Genomic DNA, 20,234 nt, shown 5'->3' with positions numbered 1-20,234 from the left:
CCATCATAGATAGAGCACCCAACAAACGATGCATTGCTGAAGTGAAGATGACGAGGAACAGGATGTTCCCTCTCAGAATAAGGGTAGATTTGAAAAATAAAGAAGTAATAGCAGCAGTGATACAAGAGGCTTTTCAAAGCATACCAAAGGATGAAAATTGGTTGTGGCACTTGAGATTTAGACATCTCAACTCTGGAGTTCTTAACTTGTTGAGTAGAAAAGGAATGGTAAGAGGATTACCATTGATAGAGAAACCGGACAACCTTTGTGAAGGTTGTATCTTGGGGAAACAACACAGAGAAAATTTTCCATCAGGGAAAAGCATAAGGGCAAAGGCACCCTTAGAGATTGTCCACTCAGATTTATGTGGACCGATGCAAACTCCATCACTAGTAGGCAGCCAATATTTTCTAACATTCATTGATGATTTCAGCAGAAATACTTGGGCTTATTTCTTGAAGAACAAAAGCGAAGTGTTTGAAAAATTTCGGAATTTCAAAGCACTTGTGGAAAACCAAAGCGGGCTTCATATCAAAGTTCTAAGAACTAGTAGAGGAGGTGACTATATCTCCAAGGAATTCCTACTGTTTTGTAGAGAAAATGGAATTCATAAGCGATTTATAGCTAGGTACACCCCACAACAAAATGGAGTTGCTGAAAGGAAGAATAGGACCATCATGGATATGGCGAGGAGTATGTTGAAGGCAAAGCATTTGCCAAATGATTATTGGGCTGAAGCTATACATTGTGCAGTGTACATTTTGAACAGGTGTCCTACAAAAGCAGTGATAAACAAAGTGCCGGAAGAAGCATGGAGTGGGAGAAAGCAAGGAGTCACCCACATGAAAGTTTTTGGATGTGTGGTTTATGCACACATTCGAGATCAGCTAAGGAAAAAGTTGGACATCAAAGGGGAGAAATGTATTTTTAATGGATACAGTGAGGAATCCAAAGCTTACAGGTTGTATATTCCATCTACCAAGAAGTTTTTTATGAGCAGAGATGTTCAGTTCATTGAGGAGAAAGCTTGGGATGGAAGCATAGAGAAAACAATGAATGTTAAAAACTGTTTGTCTCATGATGAAGATGATGAGGAGATGGCTGAAATACATCCTCAAACAGTAGCGCCAACACAAGGGCAGCAAGAAACACCCTTGAGGAGAAATGAAAGTGCTTCTCCAAGCACACCACAAGGAGGAAATTTAAGTGCTTCTTCAAGTATTTGCACTCCAAATGAAAGAGGTAAGAAATTCAGAAACTTAAGTGACATTTATGATGAAGGTATTAACTCTTTGTTTGCTTTGTATTGTCATGTTGATGACCCTATTCATTTCGAAGATGTTATAAAAGATAGGAAATGGATAGAAGCTATGGATGAGGAAATCAATGCTATAGAGAGAAACAAGACATGGGATTTGGTTGAGCTACCAAAAGGTAAAGAAGTCGTTGGAGTTAAATGGGTCTACAAGACCAAGAGCAATGCTGAAGGCAAAATAGAAAGACACAAGGCAAGATTGGTTCTCAAGGGATACAAGCATCGGTATGGGAGAGACTATGAGGAAACTTTCGCACGAGTTGCAAGAATGGAAACCATGAGAGCAGTGTTGTCCATAGCAGCACAAAACAAGTGGAAAGTTTACCAAATGGATGTGAAGTCAACATTCCTAAATGGACTGTTAATGGAAGAGGTTTATATTGAGTAACCTCTAGGCTATGAGAAGAAAGGCCAAGAGCACAAAGTGTGCAGATTGAAGAAAGATCTTTATGGGCTCAAGTAAGCGCTAAGAGCATGGTACAGTAGGATAGATTCCTATCTACTGGAAAATGGATTTGAGAAGTGTGAGGGAGAACCCACCGTCTACATCAAAGAAAATGATGGTAAAATTTTAATTGTTGTGTTATATGTTGATGATGTTATTTTTACAGGTAATGATGACTACCTCATTGAAAACTTCAAATCAGTCATGAAAGAAGAATTTGAAATGACTGACATGGGTTTGCTGAGATACTTCTTACGAATAGAAGTAGATCAAAATGAAAATGGTATTTTTATCTCACAGGCAAAATATGTTAATGAAGTGTTGGCAAGATTTAACATGCAGGACAACAAGGCAGCAATCACTCCCACAGTGATGGGATTAAAACTCAGCAAAGAGGACAACAGCAAGGATTTTGATCCTAGTTTGTACAAGAGCATAGTTGGCAGCCTCATGTATTTCACTGCAACTAGGCCAGATATAATGTTTGATGTTGGTTTAATTTCTAGATTCGTGGAGAGGCCAAAGGAAACACATTGGTAGGCAGCAAAAAGAATTCTGAGGTATGTTAAAAGTACTAAAAGGTTTGGCATTTTATATACTACTTCAGAATGCTCAGATTTAATTGGATACACTAATAGTGATTGGGGTGGAAGTGTAGATGATCAAAACAGCACATCCGGTTATGTTTTTCACATGGTTTCAGGAGCCATTTCATGGGTTTCTAAGAAACAGCCTATTGTAGCATTTTCTACAGCAGAGGCAGAGTATGTGGCAGCTACAGCAGCAGCCTGTCAAGCAGTTTGGATGAGAAGAATGTTAAGGAGCTTAGGCCAAGAGCAGGCAAAAGCAATGGTGTTCTTTTGTGACAATAGCTCAGCTATTGCATTATCCAAGAATTCAGTGTTGCATAAGAGAACGAAACACACTGACACAAGGTTTCATTACATCAGGGAATTGGTGAACAATGGAGAAATTGTTTTACAACATTGCAGGACTCAGGAACAGGTTGCAGACATTTTGACAAAGACATTGGACCAGAAAAGCTTTGAATTTTTTAGGAAATGTTTGGGTATGACTATAACCCAGCAGTTGAAATTAAAGGGGAGTGTTGAAATTATAATTTCAACTGCGCATTTATTGCAGCGCATTTAATTCAGAAAACTACGATGGATTTCCCTGCACCACCTTTCAAGCTGAGTGGTATTTGTCAAGAGGGCTCCGATCACCCCGATTCGCTGCCACGCGTCGAGTGTACTTTTCCAAAACCGCCCATCCTCAGAACGTAAAGTTCGTGCAAAAGGGGCTTCCGGGGAAATTGCGATAGCCGTTCGATTAAATCAATGGACAAGGACCATTTGAACTTGCGTGAAGTGAATTTTTTGGTTGACCACCAGGTTTGTCAGCAAAAGGACGAGAAATTTAATTCTCACCATGCCGAAGTAATAAAGGAATTTGTTATGGTCATAGATTTTTGGTAAAGTCCTTGAGTATATTTTTTCTTACACGGCATGTAATATTGTAATGTTTTTTTTTTGCACGGATGTAATTTTTGTTTTTTACGGGATAAGTGAAAAGTCAAGTTATGTATTTATTTTTGTTGTTCATTGTAAGTGTGAAGAAACGCACAGTAGTGCGAAGAAGAAGAATTAAAAAGAATGGGGAAACATGTGCAGTGCTTAAATGGTGGAAATTTTACACAGCAGTGTAATTCTTTTTTGCTGAGATAGAGAATGAAATGCACAGCAGTGCAGTCAGTTTTTTTTTATTCCAGTAGTGAATGTAAGTGATTTTATTTACAGCAGTACATGTAAATGAAAAAATTTACACACAACAGTGTAAATCTTTTCAAAAGGAGAGTAATTTTTGTTGAAATGTTCTTGGTGAATCCCTATGAGAAAAAGGAAGAAATATTTAACAGATAGTATTTATCAATGAGTATAAAGTTTTTTATGAGTGTGAAAATCTCTGTTCTCAGAAAACAATTTAGCTTCCATGTGTTAAAGACACTGTGGCAGAAACAGAGCATTTTCTCTCTTCAGGAATTGTTTGAAATTACTAGAAATTTCCAACACAATCCAAATAGCGTTAAACATAGTTTAGGTATCCTTATGTCGATGGTAATATTTTGGAAATGATACTCACAAAAATTAATTATTTGATTTCTCGATATTTATCAAAATAAGTAATTCGCATCACATTTACTAATATACTGATATTTAATAACACAAGTAATATTTAACAACACTTATTGTCTGAAATTTAAGTGTGAACTTCTCACCGCTGAAAGGTCGATTTCTGTATGTGCAGGAGTGTGGTTCATACACTGTCACTTGGACGATCATCAAACGTGGGGATTGAGTATGGCGTTTTTAGTGAAGAATGGCGCCGGTTCTTCAGTGACATTGGAACCTCCTCCTCCAAACCTCCCGATATGCTAACTGAAAAATTCACCTGATGTGGATTATAAATAAGAGGGGTAACTTCACAAATAGGAAGGATAATATTCGTCTATGTCTATGTGTTTTTCATGTTTATCTGGCACAATGATCAGCATTATTGTATGTTCTTGTATTAACACGAATATGTCAAATTTTGAAAGATGAGCTCGTGGAAAAAGTTATTGGAAAATATGTTCCTGATTCTAAGTTATCAAATTTGACGTTGACCATGAAAGTTATAATAGAATTTTCATATATAAATATCGGAAAATTACTTCAAGATTCTCTAATTGAAGTCAATTTTGCGTTTCGGACATCGCACAGACACGAAGGGATATCTCCAACAGAACTGGTTGAAACAACCCAGCAATGTCTCGAACAAAATGGATTCATATAAAATAAGATTGTCCCTGCCGCTTGAGACAACCCAACAATGTCCCAAACAAAATGGATTCATATAAAATAAGATTGTCCCTGCCACTTCAAGTTACCTAGCAATATCCCCAACAAAATGGTTGCAAATAAACTAAGATTGAATGACGTATTAGTCCATTTCCTACAAGACAACGACCAGCAACAAGAAGAAGGTTTTTATTAGTTAATTAGGTTTGTAGACAAGAATGATTCCTTCGCTTTGGCTTTGGAGTTGTAGAAAACTATGATCTAAACCTTCAAAATTTGTTTACCCATACTTAATAATTATGTTTATAAAATTCAAATCCCTTTTTACGGATTATTGTTAAGAATATTTTAAATATTCTATAAAGTTAAAACACGCAAATTAAGAGAAAAATTAAAATTCTAAAAATTGAAAATACATATTTTAAAACTTGGACTACCAAAACGAAATCCAAATTCAATGCTCTTATTACCAAAGTTAGATACATGCCTTATACTATATAATAGACAAACATAAACCATGTTTTGCAGCAATAATATTAGGTACTAACTTAGATGCTACATTATAGTTAAAAAAATTATTTAGGAAAAACTAGTTCACATCTTGTTAAAAACTGAATATATTAACTATAAATTAAATGGCTTTCCAGGGGAGATACCTCGAGAGTGTACAAACATTCATACAAGCCCATCTACATTGAGTGAGATGGGCCTCAAATATATATGCTTTCACACAAACTGGATGGTTTTAACTACTCCCTAGATATTAGGATATGAGGTCTAAGATTAGAGTCTCAAACCTATCATCATCATAACAATAATCTAAGTTTATCTTTTTCGATTACTTCCAACACTCCCCTTTAATGGAGAAAGGGTACTGAACAATAACATACGCCTGTTGGTTTAGTCTCAACTAGGCTTACAATTAAAACATGAAAAACTTGGTAACGCACGTTGTCATTTTGGCTTTTTTTCTTGTGAGCCCATGGTTGTTCATCTTGAATCGAGGCTTCATCTTCACTTTCCTCGCCATGGGGTAGTGATGTATCTTCTCCTCATTTCTTCCCTAGTGATGGAAAGATTGAATTCTTATTCTCGACCTTCTCAAGATTATGATAGGCTGGATAGGAGAATTTTCCCTGTCACTATTTCTAGTGTCAACCATCTGAATGTCAGCTATGATGTCTTCATCATTCATTGATGTAACATCTGAACACACAGAAATATTAATGAGATCATCACAAATTCTCTCCAACTTTGTCTTCTTCTGCCATGTGTTTGCAATCAGCTTCATGTGGCTTGTCCAATTGATCTTCAACACTTTGTTCCTCTTTACACCCATCCTCAAGATCAACTCATGTTTCTTCAATCTCAAGATCTTGCAAAATAGACTATGCCTCTTGATTCTCGTGGTCATCAACAAAACGACATTGTTTTTCTGAAATTTCTTTTGACTAGAACATACTACTCATGCTAATGCCTTCAAATGCTCACATGAGAAAAACATCATCATCAGAATAAAAAATATCTACAAATGTAGACATGTTGTTCAAGTCCAACTTATCTCGTTTTATCTTGCTTCGAGATTTCTTTTCAACTACACACGAGCTCTAACAAGCTCCAACAACCCCATTACCACGCAGGCAAGAAACTTCTCCCTTTGGCAGCTCTTCAAGTGTAGAACCTTGTAGACTGTGGCTTCTGTGCCATGCAGGTCTCAGTGCCCTCTGATCTGGCGGCGAGCAACAAAACGACCTCTCACAAGCTGGAGAGGCTATCAATATCTAATTCTGATGTATGTAATTAGCAATTTCTGATAACACATATTTATGAAGATGGGTTCAAATTAACAAGAACTTTCACATTTTGATTGTGGGATATAATAATGTGAAGAAAAATTACCCAATTTGTTTTGGAATCTTCTAAGCCTACAACTTAAGTTTCAAAAACAATTAAATTTCTAGGACAAATCTGGCAGATGACGTTGACAACAATATACCACCCAACAACGTCTTCTTTGGCAGTCCCAGACTCCACCATGCTGCGCAGGCAAAGATTTTTTTTTTGGTTCCATCTCCACGTAGCCCTCCCTGCAACCTGAATGCCTCCTCCTCAGGCTGAATGCCTACAAGACCACCACTACGGATATTATGCAGGTTCTACAGCCTTCATCATGTGGCATCTAGGTAGGTTTGCGGCCTCCAACATAGGGCCAGTCTATGCAGGAAGTGATCCACCTCAAGTCTTTAGCCTCTTTCACGCCGCCTCTACCATGCAGCCTCCTCCACGTGTCTTTCACACCTTCCACAGCTTCTTATCTACAACAATGACCGCATATTAGATGTTTCTCTTCGCAGGTCAATAGCATGAGATCAATTCAGATTCACAGATTAATACCATAGATAATCCGTATGATTCATAAAGATGTTCCTGGAACCGTATCAAGCAGCCAAAATTAAAAAAAAATGTGCCCCTTTGACCATGCCACAGTTGCCACAACTCATAGGCTTTAAAAAAAAAACACGCAACTTTGTTCTTGACAGGGTCGACGCTATTTACCAACACAGATTCACGACGGTCAACGTGATTATCCAACTTGGATTTGCGACGGCCATCAAAAATAAAATACGAGTAGTCTCATAGTGGGATCGACGGGATTTTTCCCCGAAACCACGCGACTATTTCTTCTCTGTGCACCTGGAAAATCCTTTACTTAGCATACAGGTTCCTCAACCATGTATCTCTAATACCATGATAAAAACTAAATATATTAACTATAAACTAAATGGCTCTCCAGGTGAGATACCTGGAGAGTGTACAAACACTTATATAAGCCCGCCTACAATGAGTGAGGTGAGCATCAAATATATAGGCTTTCACACTAATGGGATGGTTTCAACCACTCTCTAGATATTAGGATATGAGTTGTAAGGTTAGAGTCTCAAACCTTTCATCATTATAACAATAATCTAAGTTTAGATTTCTCCATTACTTCCAACACATCCAAACGCAAAACATTTTTAGAGAGGTAATTGACAAAAGAATTTATCCTTTAAAATACTCGCGTGAAACAAATCAAGGAGAACTATTTAGAAATGCCATTGAATGGTAAAGAGATATTTGAAGACCTTTATTGAGTACTACTCAATATTATTCATCCACTCTCCTTTTTGCAACCAGCATTGTAAAATCTAAATTTAATAATAACAAAATAGTGGAATCAAGAATTATGGACGATTACTCTACCCACAAAAGGTATTCTCTTTTCTTTCACTCAATTTGAAGGAAAGAGTTCTTACTTATGACATAATTTAGCTAAGAAATAAGATGGCATAGGAAGGTATTTTCTTTTCCTTTTTACTTACCTTGAAGGAAAGAGTCCTTACTTATGATATAATTGAGTTAAGAAATTAGATTGCACATACAATCTATCTTTTGTATAAAAGAATGAAAGAAACAAACGTTAAAAATTTCTTGTACTGTTGTTTTGTGAAATAATTTTTCATGAGATTGAATTGTAGTTAGATGTGAGCATATATGGAGTAAATAATTACAACAAAAATGTATTCCTGGAAAATATTATAAAATCTTTTTATTTTGAATATTTGGGGTGTCTAACTAGCTTGAAATGTGAGTTTTTTTAAGTATAGAGAAAACCTTCCCTCGAAGGTATCAAAATGGTAGGCCTCTACTTTCCATTTATAATCATTAAGGAATGTGTATGGTAGGTGGAGAAATTATCAACAAGAAGGTAAGTGGATGAATGGTAGGGTGTAAGTACTCAATAAAGGTTCTATAGAGATTGATTCACAATAAAAGGTAATTTCTAAGTAGTTCGCTAGTGTTGTGAGAGATAAATACTTTTATTGATTCCCTTGCTAAATTTTTTTTAGCTCTTCCTTTGCCATTGGATGTGAATGAGAAGTTGTCAATGTTGATAACACTCACCATCAAGTCCCAAGTCCTATTCTTGGGGCCATTTCCTATTTTTAGTATGACATTCTAATTTTGTCACCAATCATGTTAAGTGTCAATCTTACTACATCCTATAGTTGTAGAACTAGAGCCTAAAGAAGGAAGATATTGTACGTGGAACCGCATATCATATCCATGCCAGTTGTAACATCGATGTCTTAGCCCACCTTTTGCGTCGAAAATTTCCTAACTATACGAAATATAAGTATTAAATACTTTAATTCTTCTCGCGCACTATGGATATTCATTTTTTGTGTTAAAATCCATTCTGATAAAGAGCACAAGGAAATATATTTTTCAATTAAAATCATTTTCCGTAAACTACCCCAATTTAAGAACAACCAAAGAAACTTAGTTGTTATGTCCTTGGACATAACAACTACCCCATATATATATAAAAGCTCCACCCACCTTGCTTTTTTGGAGTATCCATTAGCTTCTTTTATAAAATGGGGTGAAAATACTCATTGTTTTAATTCCAAAGATAGTTGTAACAAAAAATCATTATATGATTTAGTAGACATTTCGGAATACGATCTACGATGCCAATACACTAGGATCGATTTAGTGACAACTTTAATAAGCATAATCCAACTACCTATGGAAATCCACATAGTGTACTAGATGTTAACTATATCTTCAATCTTATTTAGTATCCTTTTATAGTATGTGACCCCCTAGTTATTCAGTTTTAATATATACGTAAGGTACTTATGTCCATTGTAAAAATAAAATTAAATTAAGGAAAGAATACAATATTAACCAAACAATGTCTTGTTTCTTATACCATAGGAAGAATGAAAATTGCTAGCTTATTTAAATTGACTATCACCGATCGCATCACAAAATAAGTCAAAAATATCCGTGTTATTTTCTCTCGAGCTTTGAATAGAAACATAAGGGGAGATAATCATCAAAAAACAAAACATCAGTTAAATACTCAACATCATCGATCTTCATACTATTAATTTTATTAAATTTCCTTGAATGTAATATCACTTGATTGAGCCCTTTAGCAACTCGAAAGAGAAAGTATGGAAATATACGGTAGTTACGTTGAAGCACTGAAGATAGATTAAAGAATTTTGAACATGAGACATTGTCTGTAATACTAAAGAATGACGAGGTGGAACATCCCATTATTCATTTTCCAAGAGGAAATTAAAATTGCACGTTATAAAATTAGTCGAAGATATACCCATGAAACTCTATCATAATCTTTCTGTAGACCAAGCTTGAGCACCTCTATAAGAAACTATATAGTTTTAATACCATGTAAGACTTATTTCACTCTCCTAATAGCTTCATGGATAATCATAACTTTGAGAAATAGATATTGTCATAGAGATATGAGCTTCAATGGGAGAATGTTAATTCTAAACACAATAAGTATTGTTATCATTTTGAACAAATTGTTAGACAATGAAATTTTCCAAAACTCATCAAGAGAGGCTAGGAAATAAACCTTAATTATAAAAAATACAATGATGAAATTATTCTACAAAACAATTATTCTATAAAAATGAATTTTCTCTATTAAAAGGAGTCAGATATCACCCAAAACATCAACAACGTCTACGAGGAACTCATCAATCCATCCATCTGAACCTTAAGTCTCGGTTTTATTGAATGATTTGATTATAGCTAGTTGGTCGCTCGACTATGAAGAGATTCATGTTCTTCTTCCTGAATGTGTCTCCAAAAGTGACATACCAATTTGGGAACCTCCCCAATATTTGACTTCTTTGGCTCCCTAAAATTTTATTTCAAGTCATGAGCCCTCAAACTCACTAACTTTATGAAGCCTCAAACATTACTGGAATCCTTGTTATTCAATTCCTTAACAATGCTTAATTCTTTTATTATAGTTTGCATTTTTTTTGGAATTATTTTGTAGTTTAGTTCCTGACCTTGATGCACAAAGAATCACTTTTAAGGATACTCTCCTCTTAGCCTAGACAAAAAATGTAGTTTTGGAGGGGAGTCCATATATATTTGGCGGTTATCCTAATTTATCTATTCTCTGTAAAATTAAACATGCAGACATGGATGAGTCGACAACTGGTTAGGAAGGCAGCAAGGACCATGATGAATTACAAGTGTAACCTTAGTTGGATCTCCAATATATCTTAAACCATACTTTTATTTTATTTTTTAGTACTATTAAATTTTATTATGTCCTACCTCATTTTGTGGTTAGTATTGTAACAAAAATATGAATTGTGCTATGGAATTAGTACTAACATGTAATATTGAAATTTTTTCCATAACACTACAGGTAATGACCATGATGATGATGACACATACTATGTTGAGCTTACATAAGATATCATAGACGACGATGAAGAGTATGGTGATGGTGTTGGTGATGATGATGTGAATGAGATTATCGGGATGTTCAGGGTTATGATCGTGGAAATTATCATCAGGATGACCTTGACTATGATTTTTGTGGTGCTAGCTAGCCATGCGTTATTTATTATATTCATTTGGGATGTCTTAATATTGTAATCATACATTTCAATTTTAGTTTATTAGAATAATGGTGATGATACTATCAGTACTATCGTGTTACCTTTTGAATATATTGAAAATCGTTTGCATTTTTTTATGAAGAATTATTGTGCATGATGATATTCCTATTTTATTTGGATGTTGTGAATTTAGTTTAGAATAATGATATATATGAAATTGTTTGATTTGGAAATCATACATTGACTTTTAGCTCATTTGATAAATATGGTGATGATATTACCATTATTATCATATTACTTTATGTATATATTGAAAATTATCACCATTATTTTGATGGACAATTATTTTGTATGATGATTTTACTATCTTTTGATGGATGTTGTGAATTTACTTTAGAATAATGATATTCACAAAAGATTTTGATCTGATAATCACACATTTGAATTTGATTTGATTTGATTGAAGATGATGAGGATATTATCAGTATTATATTGTTACTTTATATATGTAGTTAAAATTGTCAATGCATGTTTATGGAGAATCATTATGTATGATGATATTACTATTTTTGGATGTAATTTTGTGAATTTACTTTGGAATAATGATATTTGTGATAGGTGTTGATTTAGTAGTCATATATGTATATTGAAAATTGTTAATGATTTTTCGATGGAGAATTGTTATATATGATGATACTGCTATTTCTTTTATGAATGTTGTCAATTACCCTTAAATTTGTTTACAAACATTAAGTTATAAATTTGAATTGTGTTATCATCTCAAATGAAATTTAGAAAATATAAAATATTTCACTATGTAATTGAAATTAGTAAAATCAACCCATTAAGGGGGTCATAAATGGAAATAAAAGTACAAGCCTGAACAAAAAGGCAAAAGTGGATGTAACCATGTATCCGAAATTCAGAGTAGAATTGGGTGTTAAGTTAGCCATCGAAACAAGATGCAAACAATGACACAAAAAGGGTTTTAAAGTAAAATTAAAAAAAGGTGCATCACTAGAAACAAAGAAGGGAGCAAAATAACGTAAAAAAAAGGATACCAAATCGGGCACAAAAAATGACGCAAAAGTGGACACCAAAATGAGGATGCAAAGAATGATGTAAAATTAGGATGAAAATTGGGTGCAAAAAAGGATGTAAGAAAAGACACAAAACAAGATGCAAATGGGACTAAAAAAGGGTGAAACCAAGGATGCCAAAAATGATGCATAACTAGATGCAAATCCAAACTCAAATCTAGGTGCAAAATGAGATGCAAATGTGGACAGAAAATGTGCCAGAAAAAGGGATGCAAATTTGGATCCCGGAAAGGATGAAAAATTAGATAGAAATATGATGCCAAACCATATATAAAAAAGGGTGAAAAAATGATGCATAAAAATGGCTCAAATTCAGATGCAAATTGAGATGCAACATTGGATGCAAAATGAGGTGAAAAACATGGTGCAACACTTGGTCCAAACAAATGCAAAAGAAGATTAAAAAAATTAGTCAAAATTGAATGTAACATTAGACACAAAATGGAATACAAAGGATGACACAACACATGGTTCAACATAGGATGAAAATTTAGATGTAAATTTGGACGCTCAAAAGGATGCAAAGATGGATGCAAGAAATGGTTTTAAAAATGATGCTAAATTTGATCCAACAAATGATGAAAGATTATATGCAAAATATGGTGCAAAATAGGATCCAAAAAAGGGAGAAAAATCAAACGCAAAAGTGGGTGAAAAAAACATGTAAAATTTGGCATAAAAAAATATGCAAAATTTGGTGCAAAAAAGGGCTCTCTAAAATTTTTATAATAGAGCCTGATTTAGTGCTAGGCTACTCGTCCCAATTGAAAAGAAAATGAAATAGAATCTTGTGCTCAATCTGGCACAAATTTCCTATTTTATTGTAGTGTATGCCTTTCAGTCTTAAGAATGTTGGTGCCACCTTCTAGCGAGCAATGGACTACATCTTCGATGATCAAGGTCATCTCATCCTTGCCTATCTATATGACCTTATGATACATTCAGAGAAATGTTCCAAATATTTAGACAACCTTCGCCTTTTTTTTCAAAGATGTTGACAATATGACCTACGCTTGGACCCTCTCAAGTGTGTATTATGTGTCAACGCGTGAAGACTACCGTGTTTCATAGTTTCCTAGCAAGGTATCAAAGTTGAGCCTCTCAAAGTAAAAGCCATCAAAGAGTTACCTACCCCAAAGACATTAAAACTATTACAAATTTTGTAGGGTAAGGCCAATTTCTAAACAATATTTGTACCCAATTATGCTACTTATGACAAGGTTTCCTATGCCTCCTTTTTCAAGATATCCCCTTCTAGTGGGATGATCAATCCAAAAATTCATTTGATGCTTTAAAAGATGCATTCTCTCAAGCTCCTTTGATTAGCCCCCATGATCACAAAAAATACTATACCCTATACCCATCTACATTAGAGGTCACCATCATCGGGGTATTATTCCAAGAAGGACCAAACAACACAGAAAACACAATTTATTACGTTAGAAAGAACTTATAGGGACTTTATTGACGTATGATCATTAAGAAAAAATTGTCTTAGACCTTGTACATTTCATACAAAATCTTTGGCATTATATCATCCTTCGAACCACTACCATAAGAGAAACCATCAACCCCATGATGTATCTACTCACTTGCTGTATGATGAACGAAAAGTATGCTAAGTGGGTTATTATCCTACAAGAAGGATAACAAGAATTCGATCTATAATTTAACCCACCTAAGATAAAAAAAGCACTCATCCTTCATGAGTTCATCACATACCTCCCAACAAAGACCAGAGGCTCTCCCGTTAATGAGCCTCTTCTGAATGAACATGTATTTTTAGTATCAACAGACGACCCCTTGTACGATGATATCCTCCTCTTTTTATGAACTTGAAAGTTGAAACCCCAACTTACTCATGATAATCGGAGGTGGATATGCCAACGGGTCCCCTGCTACATCCTATTGCTAGATGTCCTGCATCAACAAGGCATTGACACCATCCTATATCGATGCCTCAACCACCAACAAGCTTAGAAAGCCTTCAATGAATGCCATGTAGGGATTGTAGTGGCCACCTATCAGGGATGGATGCTTCCTTAAAAATCCTTCACATTGTTTATGTTTGGCCCACCGTTTTCCACAATTGCATACAAGTAGTTAAAATATGTGAGCAGTGCCAATGATATGCTCATAAGGAATGAGCACCACTTTCTCCCTTACATCCAATCACAGTGGTCGGACCATTATTTAATTGGAGCATCGAATTCATGGCATGTAACCCCCTGTCATGTTGCAACCAGAAATACATTGTGGCCTCTATGGAATATTTCATAAAATGGGTATAAGAAATGCCCACATATAATAACATCACAGAAACTGTGGAACAACGTTTATTCAACCATGTCATAAAACAGTGGGGTGTTCCTAAGGAGATGGTTTCAGACCACGATAAACATTTCAAAGATGAAATCTTATAATAGATGTCCCAACACCTTGGTTTCTCTAACAAGTTTGAATCGCCATACTACCCATAGTCAAATGGAGAAGTAGAAGCCATTAACAAGGTCCTAAAAACCTTGCTACAGTGTATGGTGAACACTCATAAAACTAATTGGTCTCATATAGTGTTCTCCACTCTATGGCCATACGCACATTGGTCAAGGCATCTAGGGTTTTACACCCTTCCAACTAGTATATGGCATAGAAGCATTTCCCATTGAGTGTGATATGCCAATCTTACAGTCTACCATCAAAATTTTAACGGACACCAAAACCTTTGAAAAAGAATTGGTACAACTGGAGCTTGTTGATGAGTGCCAACAAAAATCCCTCCAGTACAATGAAGCACACAAAAAGAGTGTCAAATCCTAATTCGATTGCAACATCACCCTCTGAAATTGACTAAGGGGACTTAGTCCTCTGCTACGATGTTTCTCAAGAAATGATAGTACCTGGAAAGTTTGAAACCCTATGTAAGGTACCATATATGATCAAACACTGCCTCGTCAAGGGGGCATATATATTGTCAGAGCTTGATCGAACTTGCCTAAAAAATATCGTCAATGGTATCTACCTCAAAACATTTAGCCCATAAAATGCTAGAATGGACATTTATGCACCATGAATTATTTTTTATGATGATCACATCATCATGGATTCACTCTAAATATCACTCTCTCATCATTTGCTAGCACATACATCCTCTGCTAGCTTATCATCATGGGTTTTCTGATGGTGCATCTCGATGGTCGCAAAACTTTGTTGCTGCAGTGTGGGTCATTTACTCTCGTAATCGGAGGCCTCCTCTCTTTAATGTAATTTGTATCGAGTCAGACACCAACAGTCAAGAAAAATATGACACTATTATAGGCTGCTTGGCTAATTCCCACCACTTACATGTCCATCACTTGCATGTATTCCTTGATTCCCATCTAGTTGTATCACAGTTAAACAAGACCTTTCAGTTCCATGGTATATGAGTTTCCCATACGTATCTACATGAAAAATTGTTAGCACGACATTTTGATCATATCACATTTACACATATACCAAGGGATCAAAATCACACAGCTGATCACATCACTAATCAAATCCAAGACTGGCATGTGTCAAATATATATAGCCATCAAGATACATAAAGCATAAACATAAGATAAATCTTAAACAAAATCCGGAAATACATCAAAAAGTATAGACACATGTGACATATCATGAGAGCGGCCAAACAATAATCTCATATATACATAAAAAAATATGTACGAGTATAAAACAATTCGACATTGTCCATTAGCTCACGACCAGGAAACGTAAGTTAAAAAATATAGGGGAGAAACCTCATAATGGGTGCTTTCCCTAGTAGATACATAATCTCATCCAAAAACAACAAGATCATAAAGTCCATCTAAGGCTTCTGCAGACCAATCTCTACATTAGGAGCCAAAATTGAACCATCTATAGCCATCGTCATTGCTATATGGCACGAAATTGGTCGGTGCACTCACTCTAGCAACAACGTCTTCTTCGCGATGAGATTCACCAAACCTGCCCATCCATCAATAGGAATACCTCTCGTGAGGGCCTCTGCTTTGCCCTAGGTGTCTTGATAGCTCTGCAGCTGAACCCTTTCAACTACTAAACGTGCCTCTACCACTTCATCATGCTCACATGATCACTCTATGTCCCAACTATCATTGTACTGGTACCCTCACGAGAGGGTCCACTAATATCTATTTGGCACAGCTGCATCGGTTGCTCAGGCCCAGTAGGTGGCCTCACCACCCTCAGTCTCAGTGATACGGGTGCATGCCCTATGACACCAATATGTATAAAATCATGGCCTACCAAATAGGTGAGTGGTCATCCTTGTGTCCCCGCATCTACAAGTAAACAAACATGGTATCATCATCATCATAAATAAAACATAATATTGATCATGCAAATAAACATATGTATACAAATGCAGAAATAAAAATATACCTCTTGGTCCCCAGATGTCACCCAGAGCAAGCCCCATGTCTTAATCTCCCGATACGTCCATGCCATTATAGGGATACTCCAGAATCGACTGAGGATTTGAGTTAAACCAATCCTATACAGTGGAATTCCAATAATGCCCTATCGCACAACTATCATCTTACGGCATCACAGGTGCTTAACAATGTATAAGTGGGTCCCTGGTAGGTCCTACCGGCACTGTTAAAATCAATCGCAACATAGAAACCCTCTCACATATAATATTTCAAACACTCGCATAATGAAAAATCTGGAGTGTACCACGGTGCACCTCTGTCAAATCAGAAAGCATCCCCCGATTCAACAACCGAGCCCAATAAAATATGTGGCTCACCTGCAACTTCTAGAGGAACACTATATGTGGCATTGATGCTCTATTCTAGGATTCTGATCCCACCAACCTCACAATAATCACCAAGGTCGCTTTCTCAACGAGATCCAACACAACCGCAATCCTAATGCAACCTTCCTCATACGATTTAGGCCCATAGTAAGTGTCACCCTCAAACTCTTCCCATTAATGGATTTCCACGTTCCAAGGTGGGAGTGGATAGGGAAAATCCTCCCGATGATGTAGCAGACTAGAAAAAAAATAAATATTAGTAGAGATTGATATCATCATATCCGTTAAACAAATAAATAAAACTTGTCAGTCCGCATCCTAGCATCGAATTAAAAAGTGCAGGAACCTATCTGTTAGGCCCCTATACTACTAATGTAACCCCTTATTGTTATTAGTATAACCCACTTATTATATTTATGTACCCATGTAGTGCCCATATTGTTACTATTGTGCCCCATAGAAGCCCACTATTGTTATTATTGTGCCCTTACATTATTATTGTTATGTCGGCTCTGATTATGTTATGACCCCTTAGACTCCTATATATAGAAAGGAGGTCTTTTCATTTGTATCATCAAAGAATTGTTCATTTATGTAATGTAAAGGAGGTTTCCCCCTCGAAGAGGCTGAATTCTAAGGTGTTGATCTATCTTTTCTATCTTTTCTTGAGCTGGTTCCATAACATTTGGTATCAGAGCTTTGGATTCAAGGGTTTTACTACTCCAAACAGGTCATCATGGCATTTTCGCTATAACTGTTTTTCTGTGACGTTTCAGAAGCCGCAAAGAAAACCCATTTGAGAAGAAATCATGCTGAACCTTGGGTCCGAATTTCAGAGCGTTTCACGTCATATTTGCTGAGATATGATCTGAGGAAGTTGGTCTTTTTGCAGACTCCTGAATTACATTCAAAACAGGTGACCTGGGGAAAATCGTCATAACTTTCTCTTTGGGGATCGGATTGAAATTTCATCAGAAGGTACAGAAATACAATGAATTGTATTTTCTTGTATGCATTTTTTTAGATCAAAAGGTTGAAACAGTGACACGTGGCACTTCATACAATTTCGCTCTTCGGGAAAGGTCTATAATCAGGTCATCTTGGGAGATTGTGCATAACTCTTTCTTAGAGAATCCAATTTGGATCAGACTGGTGGCATTGGAAAGAGGACACATAGGGCTACTATAGTTCACAATTTTGGAACTTAAAGATCTGAAAGTACAGACTTACAGTCGTTTCAAGGTCGAGCTCCTAAAATCAAGAAAAAGCAAGATGAGGAAGTTTGATGGAAAGGATCCGGTAAATTGGATACTTCAGATGGAGCAATATTTTGATCTACATGGTGTACAACTGTTACAAAAGGTATGTATTGCATCTTCTTATTTAGAACTAGATCAATTTTTATGGTATGAAGGGCTTTGTTCTCGTAAAAAACTTGTTACGTGGTCAATTTTCACGGAGGAAATGATAGCACATTATGAGGATACAAAGAGCAACACCTTTTTTAGAGCAACACAACAACAATTGGAAAGAGTAAAAGGGCTTTGTGACATAATGGAAAGCAAAATTATGGAAACCAGGAAGCATACCCCTCACAACTATAAAGATGGAAGTGTTGTTTCTCCCAGCCTTCCACAACCTACAAGGGTTACACCACAACAATTGGAAGAAAAAAGAGAAAAAGGGCTTTGTTACAATTGTGATAGAAAATGCACTAAAGGTCATAGGTGTGCTGAGAAGAAATTATTTTATATAGAATATGAAGAGGAGGAAGAAAACGATCAAGAAACATCAAAAGAAGAGGATATACACCAGGACACCACCCCAGAGAAAGAAGAAATGAATCAGACCATATCTTGTAAAGCATTGGCAAGAATTACCACTCCTCAAACTCTAAAGATAGAAGGACATATCAAGAAGAAAAAGGTGCAAGAAGTGAAAGATCACATTGAGAAAGAAGAAATGAATCCAACCATATCTTGTAATTCAAGGGACGAAATTACCACTCCTCAAACTATCAAGATAGAAGGACACATCAAGAAGAAAAATGTTCAAGAAGTGAAAGATCACATCGAGCATCAAGAAATGAATCTGACCATATCTTGTAAAGGACTGGAAGAAATTACCACTCCTCAAAAGATAGAAGGACATATCAAGAAGAAAAAGGTTCAAGCAGAGAAAGATCTCATCGAGCATCAACAGCAAGTTCTCCAACTTTTAAAGGACAACGCCACTTCGATGCAAAATGAAACGAAACAACAGGTAGATCAACATCGTAGTGAAAAATGTTTTGATGTAGGTGACTAGGTATTTTTACTGCTACATCTCAAGCAAGCTATTTATGAGAATGAAATGTTGGCAATACTACATGCACTTAAAAAATAGCGACCTTACCAAATGGGAAGACTCTTCAAGGATGAGGATGTGGAAGCATTGTTTTGTGCTATTTATATTATCTAACCAAATTGGATAAACAAAGCAAGGGATGAATGGAAGAAGGACGAAGAAGTATGGCCACTTATTCAACAGTTGCAAAAGATCCCAATTCAAGCAATATTGCTAAAAATTGAAGAGGAAGGAAAAATCATATTGGAACCTGGAGCAGTCACAGAAATAAGAACCTGACAGCTACGAAATCGATCAATTTCATAGTATCTCATCAAGTGGAAGAACTTACCCGCTGAATATTCCACATGGGAGGACAAGAATTTTATACAGAAGCATCAAGAACTACTCAAGCGTTGAGGACAACGCTTTTTGAAGGAGAGGGGCATGTTAGGCCCCTATACTACTAGTGTAACCCATTATTGTTATTAGTATAACCCACTTATTATATTGATGTACCCATGTAGTGCCCATATTGTTACTATTGTGCCCCATAGAAGCCCACTATTGTTATTATTGTGCCCTTACATTATTATTGTTATGTCAGCTCTCATTATGTTATCACCCCTTAGACTCCTATATATAGAAAGGAGGTATTTTCATTTGTATCATCAAAGAAATTTTCATTTATGTAATGTAAAGGAGGTTGCCCCCTCGAAGAGGCTGAATTCTAAGGCGTTGATCTATCTTTTCTATCTTTTCTTGAGCTGGTTTCATAACATTATCCTGCGCCCTCAAGAGGGGCTTCCAAAGAAACTAAATAAGCCCCCCCTACAACAGCTATTGGCTAGAAGCTAGGTCCCTGTCCACATCCACACAGAGGTACTCCAAGTCTCTCACCCTCCGAATTATCCTACCATCTAGGATACCATGTATCAAATTCATCGCTCCCTAGGATATCA

At 36.0% G+C, this 20,234-nt stretch overlaps 1 pseudogene; it reads left to right on the top strand.

The window, feature by feature from the left end:
• Positions 1-4,198, top strand: part of LOC149164932 (laccase-3-like) — a 58,173-nt pseudogene extending 53,975 nt beyond the window's left edge.
• The last annotated feature ends 16,036 nt before the right edge of the window (positions 4,199-20,234 follow it).

Source organism: Pinus tabuliformis, chromosome 5_1 (genome assembly GCF_031772625.1).
Source record: "Pinus tabuliformis cultivar Carrire ecotype Pingquan chromosome 5_1, CPIR1, whole genome shotgun sequence".
In the NCBI taxonomy this organism is placed as follows: Eukaryota; Viridiplantae; Streptophyta; class Pinopsida; order Pinales; family Pinaceae; genus Pinus; species Pinus tabuliformis.
The sequence above is the reverse complement of the archived record's forward strand: the minus strand, read 5'-3'. Positions and strand labels throughout refer to the sequence as shown.